Here is an 18079-nt window from a genome sequence, read left to right as displayed (position 1 = left end):
TAACGATAGGAAAACGAGTAAATAATAATTTATCCCTCTGGCTTATTTCAATAGTGTGGTCCACACCCGTGGAGTAACGGTCAGCGCGTCTGGCCGCGAAATCAGGTGGCCCGGGTTCGAATCCCGGTCGGGGCAAGTTACCTGGTTGAGGTTTTTTCTGGGGTTTTCCCTCAACCCAACACGAGCAAATGCTGGGTAATTTTCGGTGCTGGACCCCAGACTCATTTCACCGGCATTATCACTTTCATATCATTCAGACGCTAAATAACCTACATGTTGATACAGCGTCGTAAAATAACCCAATAAAATAAAAAATCAATAGTGTGAACCGTTTTCGTGTAGATTAAGTTGAATTTTAAAAATCTTTAATTTCAAGCCACTGCACGATGCGAGTTGGTTGCAACATAGCGCCAGAGAACAGCTCATCTAGCGAGACACATCGAGTTCATTGACCTCTAACATCTGTATCACGAGAAGAGTGTGTTTACGACGATGTTGCCGGACTGCTGAAACTTCAAACTTTATTTTCTAATTAACCGTGCATTTCATCACAAAACGTAATATAGGTTGTCGATTTATTTACGTGTACCCTACCAGCCCCTTTCAATCAGAAATGTTATTCCATTCTGTATATTTAATTAAAAAAAAAGTATGAACTCCGATTAAAATATACCTATATCCGAATTCGTCCATCAAAGACGACGGGACGCTTTTCTTTGAAGAGATAAGAAAAGAATTTATTTATCGATTAGGCCTTCTCAGATGCCGCTCCACTCACAAGAAGCGGTAACATATGACCACCAATTATGTGTTAGCATTTTTAATTGACGTGTGGACATCAACTCCACGTGGAGTATGAAACATCGTTGCCGTATCTTGAGTTTATTGTCGCGAGTTGAAATAAATATATCCCTAATGGTAAATATTGTAACTAGGAATGATCTTTACAGCGGAAACGTGACAATGCTTGACATTGCAAATATTGATGCGTGCAAAAAAGATACATCACAACACAAAAGGCTTCCGACTGAGTATTAAATCAACGCGCCGACTATAATAATAATAATAATAATAATAATAATAATAATAATAATAATAATAATAATAATAATAATAATAATAGTAATAATAATAATAATAGTAATAATAATAATAATAATAATAATAATAGTTGTTTTATTTTCTCTGGCAGAGTTAAGGCCATCAGGCCTTCTCTTCCACTCAACCAGGATCAAATCACATACAGATAAATACATACCGGTATACAAATATTAACTTAAAAATAATAATAAACTATAGGCTACTACTGGACTGTTACATGGTTCTATATGAAGTTAATGTAAAGTGAACGTGAAGTATGAGTTAGTACAAGTATACTTCCGATAAAATTCAAGTTACGTCGTGTAGAGTAGAGTATTCGGGCCTTAAATTGCAGTACAGCGCTTATGGAGTGCGATGTTGCGACGTAAATTGCAGAAGAATGCGCGCAAGAGTGGCTTAAGCGAAACGTCACAACTACATAAACTTATCTATGAAACGTTTCTTCTTAATTTGAGAATCAATTTTACACTCTGATATCTTATAGGGCTGTATCTTATTTTATCTTGTACAAACTTTACTTTAAGAAACTCTATGCATAAGCACTAACATACACACATAAAATTACTATCCTTACTTATATATAATTGGATATAGGCTTCTTATTTTTTTTTATTTTAGTAGGTTATTTTACGACGCTTTATCAACATCTTATGTTATTTAGCGTCTGAATGAGATGAAGGTGATAATCCCAGTGAAATGAGTCCGATGTCCAACATCAAAACTTACCCAGCATTTGCTCATATTAGGTTGAGGGAAAATCCCGGAAAAAACCTCAATCAGGTAACTTGTCCCGATCGGGAATCGAACCCGGGCCACCTGGTTTCACGGCCAGACGAGCTAACCGTTACTCCACAGGTATGAACAATTGGATATATTACACTATAATAGTACATTATGCAACGAGCCTATAATGATAGTAATTAAGAAGCAAGTATGTTTGTTTATGAAACGAGCGCAAGCGAGTTTCATAATTTTCATACGAGCGTTTTAATTCCGATTACAGGCAAGTCTCATACGACTTTTTATGCTCAACCATATTTCTAACTTTAAATTATTCAGAAGTATACATTTTATTTGTATCTGACAGAAGATCGGAAGTGACCTTGTTCATAATTCTTGAATTGTGAGATGTGCGCAGACGCGAAAGTATTGATTTTTTTCCGAGGAACAATAATGTCACTGACCTTGATGTAATGCAGAGAATGTATAACCTGGAAATTGATTTAGAATTGAAAAACGAGATGACAAATTGAATTTATTTGAATATTATTTACAATTAACGCTAATTATTATAGTAACAGAACGTAACCTTCTGCGACAGTATTGTATTCCAGCCTCCGTGACGTTTCCCTCGTCTTTCGATTGCATATCCGAGAATAATCGAAAACCTGACCTTTAATGAATAGGTGTACTTTAATGACATGCATTAAAGGACTGCTACCAGGTGTATAATTACTACATTTCGGCATGGTCGAGCATAAAATTACTTATGTGGTAAATTAGCTGGCTCTATGTTATTTTATCAGGAATACAGCATACATACATGAGCAAAGTTTAAAAGTTGTTTTCCGCCGCGTGTATTATTTCTTCTCATGAGCTCTTGTATTTGAAAATTTAACGCGCGCGTAAATGTACACAGTCATGTAGTTTAATACTATGTACGTATATATTTACTTATTATTTAATGTGTTTAGAGTGTACTAGTGATAAGTGTATATAGTGTATTAATCCTACATCTAAGTGTGTATTATATGTTCAATCACTATTATACAAATACGAGTACTTAGGTACCAGTACATAGAAAATGTTGATAAATGAGTGCGAAATATGTATCCCGAAAATGACACAGTTGTAATTTATTAGAATTGTCGTTTTGTAGACTTAAATAATAAGGATAAAAATATGTTTTAAATTCTTGACGATCTACAGTTCCATTTGTTCTTTGTTTTAAAAAGTGCCAAGAAAATAGAGAAGTTGTATAAAATAACTTTAAAAATTCTTCCGATGAACGAAGCTTTTCTGTTTGAAAATATTGAAAATTACATTCAGAATGCTACATCACAGGAGGGACTTTCATCTTTAGCCCCATAGTTTTGCATAGAATATACTGTCCACCCTCAGTTAAATCAGACATTTTATGTAGACATCATCGACAGATTGGCTGCTTTAAAATATAGGAGGACTGACTTGGTATACAAGAAATTGGTTGAGTCCTGAAATAAATTAGTTTTCCTGTTTGCATGTGTTCTAGAACTATTAAAATTGTACGTAGTTTACGAATAGTAGGCCTACTCATTATATTGGTAAAACTGTTTATGCATTTGTTTATGTGAACAGCACTTCACCCATTTTTTTGACGGCGAGCCGCTACTGCTAATATTATCCATTCTTTGCTGTACTGCAATGTAAGGTCCGAACACTCTAATAGGTAGCGACTTTCTGTGGACAAGACTGTAACTAGACTCAGTGTGGCTTTTTAAACTGTAAACCCTACTGCCTTAGCCACGCGCACGGAACAGAATGTCGGAAGTTTCCAGCTTTAATAATGACACAGGCTACGCCGAGCATGCAAGCATGGGTCTCGGGCTAGCTATAAGCACCAACACCAGGTCATCAACTCGATGTCCTGTGACGTCACCTCAGCTTGCCCTGCCGCCCGCTGCGCTACTGCTCTGGACGAGTCGGTATAGCAGCGGTACATTTGTTTGAACGATGTTGTACAGTCCGCGTCACCGTTTTGGCGTGTGAAAAAGTAATGGAAACGTTAAGTTCGAGTGTTTTATATTTACCACAGTCAGTCTGACAACTGTGTTTGGTAAATGGTTGATGTGACGTGTATAGGAAGTGGTACCAATCTCACTTGTACTAGCAATATGCTCACAAACTGGACACTATATATCTAGGACACACGCCAAAAACACTGGCGCCAGCTTTACCGCACTGGACTCCCTCACGGTACGGCGTGTCTGCGGCATACATATGTTTTTCTCTGCATCACTCCACTGCACATTTTATAAATTCTCATTAGTTATTGAAACTTCTAGTGATGAAGATATTGCGCTCTATGTGTATTTAAGGTTACGAAGGGAAAGGAAACGATACTAGGTACATCCGTACTATACATTGGAAGGAATATCAACTGTAGGTTGTTTATAGCAGCACGAGAATTGACATTAGATCAGTGTTTCTCAAATTATGGTCCGCGGACCGCCTGTGGTCCTCGAGTTCTGCCCTTGTGGTCCTTCAAAAAAGACAAGAAATAATAAAATTCAAACGAATTACGTATCACACTATAACTTAAAATCTCAGAGTCTGGAAATAACACATGGCAATCGCCTTTCACCTTTTCTCCCAGTACTAATATTTTATGAAATTTATTACCCTACCTGTGTACCCACTTCCCACTTACACTCTCAGCAACAGAAGAGGGATTTAAAGCACTATGAACTATGAATGTGGCGCTTCCCTGCACATCTGGCGCCGAGCCTGTAACCCAGCCAGGAACCACCCAAATTCATAACAGAGGACCGAACCTTTTCCTGTATTGATGACTTCCTTAATAGTTTTGCCGACACCCAGTCTGCACATTGAAATGGGCACGTAACTGTACGTCGTACACCAATAATAGAACGTGCCAAATTTCATCTTTACTTGTTAAAAATCGGACATGTTTCTGGATTAATTTTTTTATTTGTTTTTCCAGATGACGATAAAAGAAATTTTAAACTCCGCCTATTTTAAAATCCAACAGATTTACTTTTTACACTTGCGTGTTTCGTCTCTAGGTGTCGTTTCAATTTCATGGGTTTCATACACTCGTTTGAAAGTACTTCGTAACAAACAACGCACCGAGGTTTTGGTTCGCTCTCGTTGCCACACCAAGTAAATCCTAGTTCCAAATAACTCTTGTCATATTCACGAAAATATTTTTTTCTTTGAATAGCTACCACTAGGACTAGATATTTATTTAATGGTACAAAATAATTAATATATCTCTTCACACACAGCGTCTGAACTATTAGCACTGCCTAAATGAACCGTATCATGTTCTTTTCTTTTCAAATATCCGGATCAAAGCCAGTTTTCCATTTTTATAATGGACACTATTTAACAGGGACCTGGACAACTACTAGCGTGTACCACATAAGAAGAATTTCAAACAACTAACTGCTAACAGGCAAACGATGAATCAACAATGTACAGAATTTGTTATAAGTTACTTGTGATTGGCTACAAAAATATAATAAGAAAACTATTATAATTGATTAATTCTATTTTAAAATATAAGTATACTGGTATTAAAATAAGCTACACAAATGATAAATTTGCTTTCGAAGGGAAAAAAGTAAGGTGGTCCGCGGAACTGTTCTGACTTAAAAAAGTGGTCCCCACTTCAAAAAAGTTTGAGAAACGCTGCACTAGATGATGAAAAATTCCTGTCAATGTACAGAATGACAAAGAGGATATTTCAAGATTTCGGCCAACTTATCAGTCCAGCCATTAATAAACAGAACACAAACATGAGGGAATGCGTCAGTGCTGAACAAAGGTTGCTAATAACATTAAGGTATGTGAATAAAAAAACATACTACTAATATTCTGTATGTTTCATATTTATTTAAATTCAAAAAGTTTCACTAAATTCAGTATTACAATTACATGTACAGAATGGGCCGTAAGTTCCCTACCTACGTACTAATCTAATGGCTCTATGTGAGCTCCATCTTTGGCTGTGCTTGTTAAATACGTCTCCAGGTTCTTCGCGACATTTTACGTAAGATATTATTCTAATCCCACTATCGCGATATTAAGGTACGGTCACACGTCGCTACTTTTGCTGCGCAACTTTTGTACTGCAGCTGCAAAAGTTGCGTATCGTGTTCACACGTAAGCCAAAAGTAGCGCGCTGCACGCTACTTTTCGTGCTGTGCAACCCGAGTGCTGCAAAAGTTGCAACTGGAGGTTGCGAGTCTGTTCACACACAAGGCGCTACTTTTGCAGCCGCAGTCATGCTGCAGGTTTCCATCTCCGTTTTGACTTCTCAATATACATTTTGTGGTTATGTTCGCATTATTAAGAAACTCATGCGAAAGCTTACTTATCTATTATTTGCTTTTCTGTCCTAACTAGTATTCAGAAAATTGCATTATTTTTACTAGAAAGCTTTTAAAAACGCCAATATACTTAAATAATAACCAACGGCATATTCACGTAATCAATGTTGGCAACCCTCCTGTTTGAAACTACGCTACAGAAAATTAAAAAAAAAAGTTAATTATATCGTCAGCAAATATGCTCAGACTGTGTTGTGCATTTAATAACTGTTACAAATAATTTATTTTCATCACATCTAACATTAAAATACATCCCAACAATAAAAGTGTCATTGGCACATTTGGGTGGCAACACTGGTCGCAACCGCAGCAAAAGTTTCAACAAAACCGATATCAAAAATGCTGCGGCTGCAACCCTGAGAACCCTGTTCACACGTCGCTACTTTTAAGCTGCGCGCAGCATGGAAAAGTAGCGGGCAGCAGGTTCGTCAGCCGCTACTTTTCGGGTTGCACCGTTGTTCACACGTCGCAGTACGAGAGTTGCACAGTTTTTTGTACTGCATCGCAGCAAAAGTAGCGACGTGTGACCGTACCTTTAAACTGCCTGTCATTGTCATTGCTACCATTTTTTTTATGTTTCTATTGTTGCCAAAACACATTTGTCATCAAGTGGTAAGTTATATGTATGTATAAATAAGTTTACCCCTATATAACATAATGTATTATTAAATAATAAATACAGTATATGTAGGATTACGGTGAATTATGGCCCACGCAGTACATATACAGTGAAACCTCTCATTTACGGACATCGAAGGGACGTAACAATCTTTCCGCATCTGGGAGGTGTCCTTAATTGGAAGGGAGGCTCCCAAATCTAACAGTAAATTTATAATATGCATTATGTATCCCTTCACGCTTTAAATGAAATGTATTACTGTAGTTTAATTCTAAATACAGTCTACTGTACTACAGTAAATTCTTTGCAACTTTGAACTACAGTAGATAAGACTGAAAAAGGAAAATACAGTACTGTGCAAGGCAATTTTATTCTAGGTCTAAAGTTATGCAGTACTGTAATTTACAGTTTTCAACTTAACCTTTACGTTCAGGTGCCATGTCTCTCGAAACAGTACAACTGATTGAAGTGAAGAGAATAATCCTATTAACCCTATCATGTGTCGAATACAATTTCACGATCGCGGAAACCTTGGACCCATTAGACAGGTTCAATTTCAGTAGGATATTTTACGACGCTTTATCAACAGCTTAGGTTATTTAGCGTCTGAATGAGTTGAAGGTGATAATGCCGGTGAAATGAGTCCGGGGTCCAACACCGAAAGTTATCCAGCATTTGCTTATATTGGGTTCAGGGAAAACCGCAGAAAAAACCTCAACCAGATAACTTGCCCCGACCACGAATCGAACCCGAGCCACCTGGTTTCGCGGCTAGACGCGCTAACCGTTACTCCACAGGTGTGGACGACAGGTTCAATTTTATAACTTTGTTTATCCACCCGCTTCCAGCTAACAAGGGGTAGTCGGCTGGGCTAGTGGTAGCCTACGAGACCCTTATTGTCTTCTTTCATGTTAAAGAATTTCTGTACAGTTCTCAGAACTAAATTTTCCATTTCTGTAACACATGTCTTGAAATTCAAGTTCTGTCCGCAGTCAGGAGGTAAAGCAAGCTTTAGGACTGTGAAACAGCGTCAGAGTGTCCGTAAACGAGAGTTAAATTCATCATTATTTCTATATTTCAGTTGGAACATAAAAGCTGTCCGTATATGAGGAGTGTCCGTATCTTAGGGATGTCCGTAAGGAGAGGTTTCACTGTACAACAGTATCCCAGTTGGTGATACAACATACTCTATCATACAAATTTAGGTATCCAAACAATAAGTAGACCCTAAGTGTAGTAGAAATTCAAGAAATATTAACTTCACTGAAATTAAGCAAAACAGAAAATTATATTAATTTTAATTTTATCATTCAGATCACCAAATCGATCGTCCAGTTCAAAAGTGCGACAACTCAAAAATTGCCATTTTTTAGTTATTTCCGATTCAATATTGAGATGCCATATTTGCAACCAAAAAGAAAAAAAAAAACTAAACTGCTTTATAAATAATTATAACTATGGACTTTACTAATTCATTATTAGTACATTTCGAAATCTATCAATAATGAACTGGAAGATTGTGATGAACTCGTCCTGAATACTGACTCATTTCTAATTGTCGTGGTTATGAACCAGAACTCTGTTCCTTTCTAGGTGATTTATTTGAAACTTTCAACTGAAGATATCTCAAAACTTGTTTTTTTGAGTTGTCGCACTTTTGAACCAGACGATCGAAATGGGATCATTTTCATTGCTTGTGTTGCTTCTTTCATTTTGAATTGGCAGAAATTGATGAGGATTTGGGGTTGGAGATTCAATTTAATTGGTTGGTGAAAACTCTTTAGGTGGCTGTAGGGACGGACCGGAAGACATTGGGGAGTATGATGACGAGCCTTCAATTAGAGACAAGTGAGGGCAAGCAGGGGTTGTAGAATTTGAAGCAGGTCCCAATGGGGACTTGTTTGATTTAATTTCATCAATTAGAATCATAACTCTGATTTTAAATGCCCTTATTTGATTTTCAGTCATGGAATCAAATTCGGGCAATAAACTCATAAAAAAATAATTCATAGGATTGTTGACTGCACCCATACAATGTTCATGTCTAGTTTCTTCAGCATCTGGTTTTTTGCTTTTACTTTTAAAATAATCTATATAAGTTTTTTCAACATCTACGATTGGACGTTTGCGTCGGCGACCAACTGTTGTGGGAGCTTGCGTCTCTGCTGATCGTGGTTTTTCTGTTGTTAATTCTGTTTCTGGAATGCTGGGAGTTTCCTCATTTTGTGCACGCCTATCAATATTCTCAGCTTCTTCTTTAAAGGTAACATCAATGACTTCCGAATCGGTCGATAAAGTAGTTGTCTCCGTCTCCAACTGTGGAATGTTACCTGGAGTTTCTAGGCTGTTCAGTGGTTTAATGTAGGGCAATACGAATTGTAAATAGTTTTTCAAATAGTATGGCTTTTTTGCCTTGGACCCACTAGGTGGGGTTTTCATACTCCTGAGAAACGAAGATCTTACGTTCCTCCATTTCTCTTTACATTCAGTCACTGAAAATTAAAAAAAATATATATATCTATATATTAATTTTATTTATAATCCCTATTTAAGATATCTCGCTACTGGCCGCACATTCGTCTCTCTGGCACTGTATTTCGCGAGAGAAGATAGTACTACTGGGTGTTCATTTCAAAATGTGTCATGACGTCACTGTTGATGAGTCAGCGATTTGAAGCGAGTTTCAGCTTTTGTGTCAGAGAAGTTGCCTATTAATCAAGGCGTTCAATCTGAACTTGAGAACGTGTACGGTATAACTTGAACGTCGTAGCAACAGATGGCGGTCTGTAAAGTCTGTGTGCTACCATAACCTCTTTCGAACTGTGTTTTGCGCGGGCAAGTCGTACGCAGGGTATTTGTTATCATCGGTTGCGTACGGCAACATTCCACAATACAAATCAAATGCTCCGTGCCCATGTTGACCGTCCAAGTTAATGTCAACAAATACGTAAGTAATCGTCTTAACCCTCTCTCCATATCCCCACAGTAAGAAAAAACTCACCTCAGTACGTGTTTCCAAACAGTTCTCATTCCTGCCACTACCGGCGTTACGGTACGTATCGGTACGTACTCTTCAGAATGAACGCCGTACTTGCTAGGCAATTTCCCTGGCACACAGGTAATACGCCTTTGCGGAAGTGTAGGAAAATTGAGTTCTCTAGGCTCATCGGCTAGCCACATGACGACATACGGCGAGCCATGACACACTTTGAACTGAACACGCAGTATATCGGATATAATAAAAGAAACTACATTTCTAATTTGGGATATTCTACATCAGCGTTTCTCAAACTATGGTCCGCGGACCACTTGTGGTCCTCGAAGTCTGCCATTGTGGTCCTTCAAAAAAGGCAGAGGAAAAAATAAAATTCAAACGAATTGCATATCACTCTATAGCTGAAAATCTCAGAGTTTGGAAATAACACATGGCAATCGCCTTTCACTTTTTCTCCCAGTACTGACATTTTATGAAATTTATTACCCTCTCCGTCTACTGACTTCCCACTTTACTCTCAACAAAAGAGGAATTTAAAGCACAATGGATGTCGCGTTTCCCTACACATCTGGCGCCGCGCCTGTAACCCAGCCAGGGACCACCCGAATTCATAACAAAGGACCGAACCTTTTCATGTATTTATGACTTTCTTAATAGTTTTGCCGACACCTAGTCTGCACATTGAAATGGTCACCTACTGTACGTCGTACACCAATAATACAACTCTGAGGTCACAATTTTTAACTTTTTTCCAAGTAAATATGACGAATTTTCATGGGTTCGCGATTCCTTTCATTGTGATATTGAAACTAACAAACTTTCACTGAGGAAAGAGAACAGTTAATTGAACTCTCAAATGAGAGCGGACTTAATATGGAATTCCAAGCGGAAGGTACGGTTTAATTTCTGGACCTCGTCACAAGTGAAAAGAGAATATAGAAAACTGTACAATGGTGCTTTAGAGATTATAATTTAGTTTGCTTCTACCTATCTGTGTGAGAAAGGGTTTTCATCACTAACCTTAATAAAGACAAAGTAGGCTACCGAAATCGACTCGATATATGTGACGATCTCCGACTTAAGCTTACCAGCATACGTCCAAATATAGAACAACTGTGCAGGAATCGGCAGGTTCATCCATCTCATTAATGTGAGTAGGCTACTAACATTTATTTATTATTTTTAGTTAATAAGTTAAAGATTATCAAAACTCTAATAGCCTTGAATTATTAAAGAAACAGAAGTGAATTTTCTCCTATTAACCTTAGCTACAAAATATGCTACAAAAATGATAAATTTACATTCGAAGAAAACAAGAGTAAGGTGGTCCTAAGAACTGTTCTGACTTTAAAAGGTGGTTCCCACTTTAAAAACGTTTGAGAAACGCTGTTCTACATCATAGGTATATGGAGATACCATTTATCGAAAAGTGGAAAGACATAGCGAGTAGATTGAATGAAGTGTGGAATGTACCAAACTGCTTGGGTGCAATCGATGGTAAGCACGTGAGGTTCCACAAATTACAATTATAAACAGTAGTATTCAATTGTTCTACTGGCTGTTTATGATGCAGATGGATTATTTACGATGATAGAAACTGGGTATGCTGGCCGAAACTACGATGGAGGAATATTTCGAGCCTCTAATTACGGCCACACGAGCTACATTTGTCGCAGGTTTTTTGCTACAAAATTGTCGCAAAATGGGTGGCCACACGGGCGCGACAATTACTGCTCAATTCTGCGTTAAATGTCGCTACGTGTGGCCACATGACATGCCACATAGCGACATTTGCGTTTTGCAGCACTCAGCACTGCTCTTTAAATGATCTCCTTCTTCACCTCCTCTCTCCTTAACCCTACTTCCATTTTTATGACATATCTTTGAACGTACATTATTACGGTCACCAGTGGCGAAGAGTGAAGTCAAGAACAACGCATGCGCTATGCAATTACTTTAATTTCGCTCAAGAAAGTGGGCGTGGCGCTTTTATTATTATTACGATTATTATTATTATTATTATTACTATTATTATTATTATTATTATTATACAGAATAAAGTTATATTATTTAACTTTCAAAATGTAATTCTGTGTAGGCCTATTTACAAATATATTTAGGGGAGAAGTGGGTACAGTAAGACAGGGAGAACAGTGAGACATTTTTTATTAGATGGTAAATTTTGATGTTCAGATGTTAGTAACAGTGGAGTTGTATGTTGCATGAGTAAAGTAAGAGTATTTTCATACTCGATTTGATTCTAGTTATAAAGGTGAGTGATGAAAAAATAATTCGTAATTTTTCACTCTAGAAGTAAAATTTTGGCTTGTGTTTAATGAAGGTTACATTGGATATACAAATGATATATTAATATGAATGGTTTGTTACCTAATACTATGGTATTTTAGATTAGGTTTGGCAAGGTTTCGTCTTTCGTGTTTTAATTTTGAAGTGATGGCGTCATTTTTAAATGAACTATGCGTAAAGGGAACAGTGAGACATGCCATTGAAGGGTACACTGAGACGTCTCACTGTTCCCATGTACCAGTGATTTGCAAAAACAAACTGTATCAGTAACTAACATTAAAAATGAACATACTAGTAACCAATTTAGGAACTGTAGCTTAAAATAACAGATACATTACATTTTAATGGTTTCATAAATAAAAAATTATTCACGAAACTTAAGAAAATGTTAAAAATAATAAAGAATTACATTAAATTCTTATAATTATAAGCTTTGTTGTCACCAAAAATTCATTTCATTTTTTCGCAAATGTTTGAAATGCCATGGAAAATTCACTTTTCCAAATGTTCCAGATGTTTCAATGGTTTCGAAGTCAGACATCAAAATGATTCTAAATAAGCCTACAAGATAAAGAGACAGCAAGTTTTTGTTTTCTTTTGAAATAAATGTAAATTATTTCAATGTCCGTTAATAGACACTGTGGTGTCTCACTGTATCCTCCTGAATGAGAACAGTGAGACATTTGCATTTTTTTGACAAACACATATTGTATATTATGTCCTTTATCTATTAACATTTTTGTTTATATATTATTTTATTCCATGTTTTAATGTCTATTTCTATTGTACTTGATTTTAAAAATACTTGAATTATCACTTGCATACGTATGTCTTAATATTTTGTGTCTCAGTGTACCCACTACTCCCCTATGTATGAAATCCAGCCGCTGTTAATTTAGACACTGGTCTGTCGCGAGAAAATATAATTTGCTTTTCCTCAAAGTTCATATATCGGAAATGTTTTAATTCAAGTTTTGCAACGTCATCTCGTTACAGTCACCCATTTTTAAATTGAATAAGACAATAAAATAAAATTTCATCCTCTCATTGATCTGAACGGAACCTTGAGCATTTCACATGTCACGAAATCAAGCTACACTGAAAGCTAAATTGTGAAAGGTAGTAAGATTGTCGATTTTGCTGTTGTGCTAAAAAATATCACTGTCGGAATAACCATGAAAATAACGGTCAAGCTGGCAGAAACCTGTGAGTCAGTTCACCACTGCTGTATAGCATGCAACCTAACTCTCAGCTTTTATGGCACCCGAACTGACTGGTATTTCACGCCCTTCTCTGCTAGGCACTTTTCCGAGATCTATGAACAGTAATACACCCCGAGGCTTCAGAAGGTATTTTTGTCAAACGCTGCATACAAGGTATATAAGGTTCGTTCCAACAAGCGGTTCCTGGATCAGTTCATGTACGGTTCCTGTACCATCTTACGCGCATGCGCTAGTTGAGCATCTGCTATGGGATTGAAACTGACTGGACGCTGTTGGAACGCTTTCGCGGATCGTTATGTACTAAATCCAGAGATGCTATAACTGTGATTATCTTTGCTAAGAACGGGATGCTTATTATTATTATTATTATTACTATTACTATTACTATTATTATTATTATTATTATTATCGTTTCGCAGCTAATTCTAATTGCAGAAAATAGAATTTCGATCATTTTCTATAAAAATGATGACAAAAAATATGGAAGGCAAGAATTCCGCTAATTCAATGTCCTGTACTGGGGGACTCTCATCTAAAAATAGTTCTTTTTTAATTATTAATGTATGTACGTTATTTATTATACTTTTAATCAAAGCTGCATGTTGAAATTGTAATTAACTATTTCAATACCCAAATAATTTCCATTCTCTTTCTTTTTGGCGAAAATTTAAATTAAATCTCTAGTTGTATTATTCGTCTGCACTGTCACTTTTCATCTTAACCTCATTGATGTGAACAGTCGATCATGTCTTTCTTCAGTATCCAGCAGACGTTGGTGAGTTTATGCGCATGCGCGTCTCGCGTACTCTTCCGTACATGCCTCAATCCGCGGACTATTTCTGACCGTTCCGAACCCGTGTCAAAAGCTTGTTGGAACGCCCGACTGCAGTACATGTTTCCGGTTCAGGACTGGTTCGGATTGTGTTGGAACGCTTTTTCTGCACTGCGCATGCTCACGATGGTTACGGACGGTCCCTGACTTGTTGGAACGAACCTATAATTGCACGCAGTCTAAGCTGTTAGATTTAAACTAAGTACACCAATAGTTATCATTTTCGCTGAAAATAAAACGAGAAAAATAAAGGTAAATAAAATTATAATAATGAAAACAACAATAATAATTTCAATTATAGAGACGGATTTTAAAAATAACAGGGCATGAGCAGCATGCCACTGACGGTCACACACAATGCAATGCGTATGAGAAGAAAATTTATAGCAGTGCCATAAAGTTAACTTTTATTGCAGTGTCGATTTTACAACGGGCAATATTGTTCGTCAGTAACAATCGAAAGTACGGTGTGGGTGAAGGGTTTGCTGAAAGGCTGTATGAAGGCCTAATTTCTCGTGGTTCTGTAGAAGGCTCATTGGGGTTTTCAACAGATTAGACATACTCTTCCCTAGTCAATACATAAATTTCTAAAGCATCGAAGGAGTTTTAAACATGACCCTTATTCCCTAAAACACAATTCAAAGAGGAAATGTGTTCGTAACATATTTGAGAGGTATGTCTTGTAAAAGAATTGTGTTTTTTTCTTTTACCAAATGAAGTCGCTGTGAAGGATTTACTGGAACGCTATTGTATAGACTTTATTATTGAAGGATACCTTTGGTCGAAAATGAAAGAAAAAATGAGTACTCTCAAAAAACGATATTTTGAAAACAGTACAAGTAAACAAATCTATTTAAAAAAAGTTCTCTTTTCCTTCGTTTTGCAAAATGCTTATTGGATGTTGCGACAAATTAAACTTGACCCTTATATCCCAAAATACAACTCAAAGTGAAAATGTATTTGTAACACAATAATATTTATAAACAATACTGATTTGTGAGGTCTGTCATGCAAACGAATTGTACGTTTTTTTACCAAACAAAATCGCTGTGAAGGGTTTGCTAGAACGCTTTTGTATACATTGTATTATTGAAGAATTCTTTTGGTCGAAATTGAAAGAAGAAGAATATATATACTTTTAAAGAAAGATATTTTGAAGAGAGTTAAAACATGGGGCAGCTTAGTCTGGACTATACATAAGCGAAGCAATATTCATTGGCACCGTATTATTCGTCACAAAATATGTCATATTTATTGGCACCATATTGTTATAAATCTGTCATGATAATAATTTCCCATCTAAAAGTCAATCTCTCTATCTACTTCACTTCCTCATAAACACAAGTTGATTCTGTTGTTATGACTACATACTCGTATACATACTGAGAATTTAAACCATTAAAAAAAACGGTTTTCCTTTAAATTTGATAATGCCTTTCTCCTATTGTACATCTTAGCCAATAGAAAACAGAGTTTACGTTCTCTTAAACTTTATAGATCACGTTTCTCAGATTATTAAATTTCAGGGGAAGGGGAAACTGAAAGGTGAATCTCAGGTTTGTTAAAGTCTCAGTGTCTCAAAGTTTTTAACAAAATATATATATATATATATATTCTAACTTTGTAAGATAAGCGGGGTGGTACAAATTGCGATATCTTGTAGCTAATTCGAGAGACAAATTTCACTGCACTCATCAATGTCACTTGTTTTATTTTTGAACACATTAGGCCTAAATAAAATGCCAAGGTATTGTATGCCTGGCTGCAAATTCAATTACCAGAAGGTAACTTAATGGCGATATTTATTTTTCCTTCTGGTGAAGTAACAGAAAACAGAGGTAGGAGAGAGTGGGTAGTATCGGACATCGGGTAATATCGGACAGTGCGTTTCTTTCATCTGCCACCAGATGGTAGTACCTGAATAACATGGTTACGTTTCTGTATGCGACACCACAGAAACATAACCTTGTCATTCAGGTACTATCATCTGGTGGTAGATGAAAGAAACTCACTGTCCGATATTACCCGATGTCCGATACTACCCAACTCTCCTCTAAGGTTAAGAAAATAGTATTTAAAACTAGCTTACGCATTTGTAAATTTACATTGCACTAAATTATTGTAATTGTCTACTATAAAATGAATAACTCTGATTTGTTATTTCACTGTTCTTAAAGTCTTAATCTGTGTGTCCTTTACATGACATTTGATTTTCGCTTTTTATTTCATTCCTAAAAAATTAAAGCATGGCCATTCATTTTACATGGTTGTTTGTACTTTCATTACAATTTGTTTGTTTGTTTTTTTTTTGCACGATATTTATTCTTTATTTATTGTCAGTTAAGAGATAAAAGTCTTTTGACTTGTCTATTCTTTGACTATGAGTCTCCTTTGGGAATTACTAAAGCGGAAATAAATATATTAACATAAATTTAAAGTTTAAAAATATGGATTTCATAATAAGGAATTCCCAGTAACTAACAAGAAAGTTAATTCGTTTAAGGAGGAAAATTAATTGGTCACGAATAGGCCTAACATGTCAGACACTTGCCCCTAAGTTTTATTTTTTTGTTATAATTATTCGTTGTTTCTAAAATTCATTTTCCCTAATAAAGGATTATTATTACGTGCGGGTAGTCTACCGAGAGGGAATTTTTGTAGAATAACTTCACAGCATATTTAAATAACTTTAAAGTTTTTCGTTGAATAAAGAGACACACGAATATCACTTTATTAATGACTTCATCGCTGATCATTGCTTATTATTATTATTATTATTATTATTATTATTATTATTATTATTATTATTGTAAAATTAAGAAATACATATAAAAAAGTTTATACAGGTTTTCCTACGTTTGATTTAAAAACTACAAAATGCCAGATTGTGCCGTGTTCGGATGCAACAATTATGCGAAGAAAACCAAAGGCAGAGAAGTCAAATACTTCCAGGTTACAATATGGCTACAATATGTAAACGAAATGACAAACATACTGACACACCGCACATCACAGCGACATTTGTAGTTGCACGTGTAGCCACCCAGTGTCGCTACGTCTGGCCACCCAGCAGCAGTAAATGTAGCAGAAGAAATGGAACCGGTCATTCGAGTTGCGACACGACCTTGGGATGCGCCAAACTTGCTGCATTTATTGCTCCGTGTGCAACGCAGTCTATGATTCCAGCTACATTTGCCGCAGAAAACCTGTTACAAATGTAGCTCGTGTGGCCGTACCCTAAAGAAGTGGTTTAAATTTACTTTGCCTCATGATGAGAATCGGATGAAAGTGCCGTACTTTTTTTTTTTATGGGCAATAACGCATTCCCTTTAAAGCGTAACCTCATGAGGCGATATCCTGTTGGAACACTTGACAACAAAAAACGAATTTACAACTATAGATTGAGCAGAGCAAGAAAAACAATAGAATGCAGCTTTAGTATGACGACTCTAAAGTTTCAAGTGCTGTTAACACCCATACGATCCACAAACTACACCAGTCACAAACATAAAAAAAATCTGTTTTTGTGTTACACAATTTCGTTCGTGTTAAAGATGGTATTCAGTAAGTTATTCGGTTCCCATACTCGTACTTCAAGAACAAACAACTTTACAGAAATTTGATTTACAAGAATATATTATTCAACTACATCCATCATTATCTGCAGCCACCATACGTAATTACTTCGCTAATTACTGCTTCATAAGCACCCGTGCGTCACTTCCATGGCAATATCATTGTTGTGTATAAAATAAAATAAAATATAGATATGCCCCAAGATACTGCAAAAATGTGTATAGAATCTCTGTTGTTTTAATAATGAACAATGAATTATTCTTTTTTGAACAGTCACTTAAAACAATGGAGAGTTAAAAATACATTACTATG

The 18079-nt window shown here is 36.2% G+C and overlaps 1 protein-coding gene and 1 pseudogene across 3 annotated transcripts in view; one reads left to right on the top strand and one right to left on the bottom strand.

Moving 5' to 3' along the window:
- Window positions 1–18079, bottom strand: part of LOC138698368 (caspase-1-like) — a 359132-nt gene that overhangs the window by 87641 nt on the left and 253412 nt on the right. The gene's annotated exons all lie outside the window — the stretch shown is intronic.
- On the top strand, window positions 3622–18045 carry LOC138698766 (uncharacterized; annotated as a pseudogene).

Source organism: Periplaneta americana, chromosome 4, assembly GCF_040183065.1.
Source record: "Periplaneta americana isolate PAMFEO1 chromosome 4, P.americana_PAMFEO1_priV1, whole genome shotgun sequence".
NCBI classification, from domain to species: Eukaryota; Metazoa; Arthropoda; class Insecta; order Blattodea; family Blattidae; genus Periplaneta; species Periplaneta americana.
This window is presented reverse-complemented; position numbering and strand designations above follow the sequence as displayed.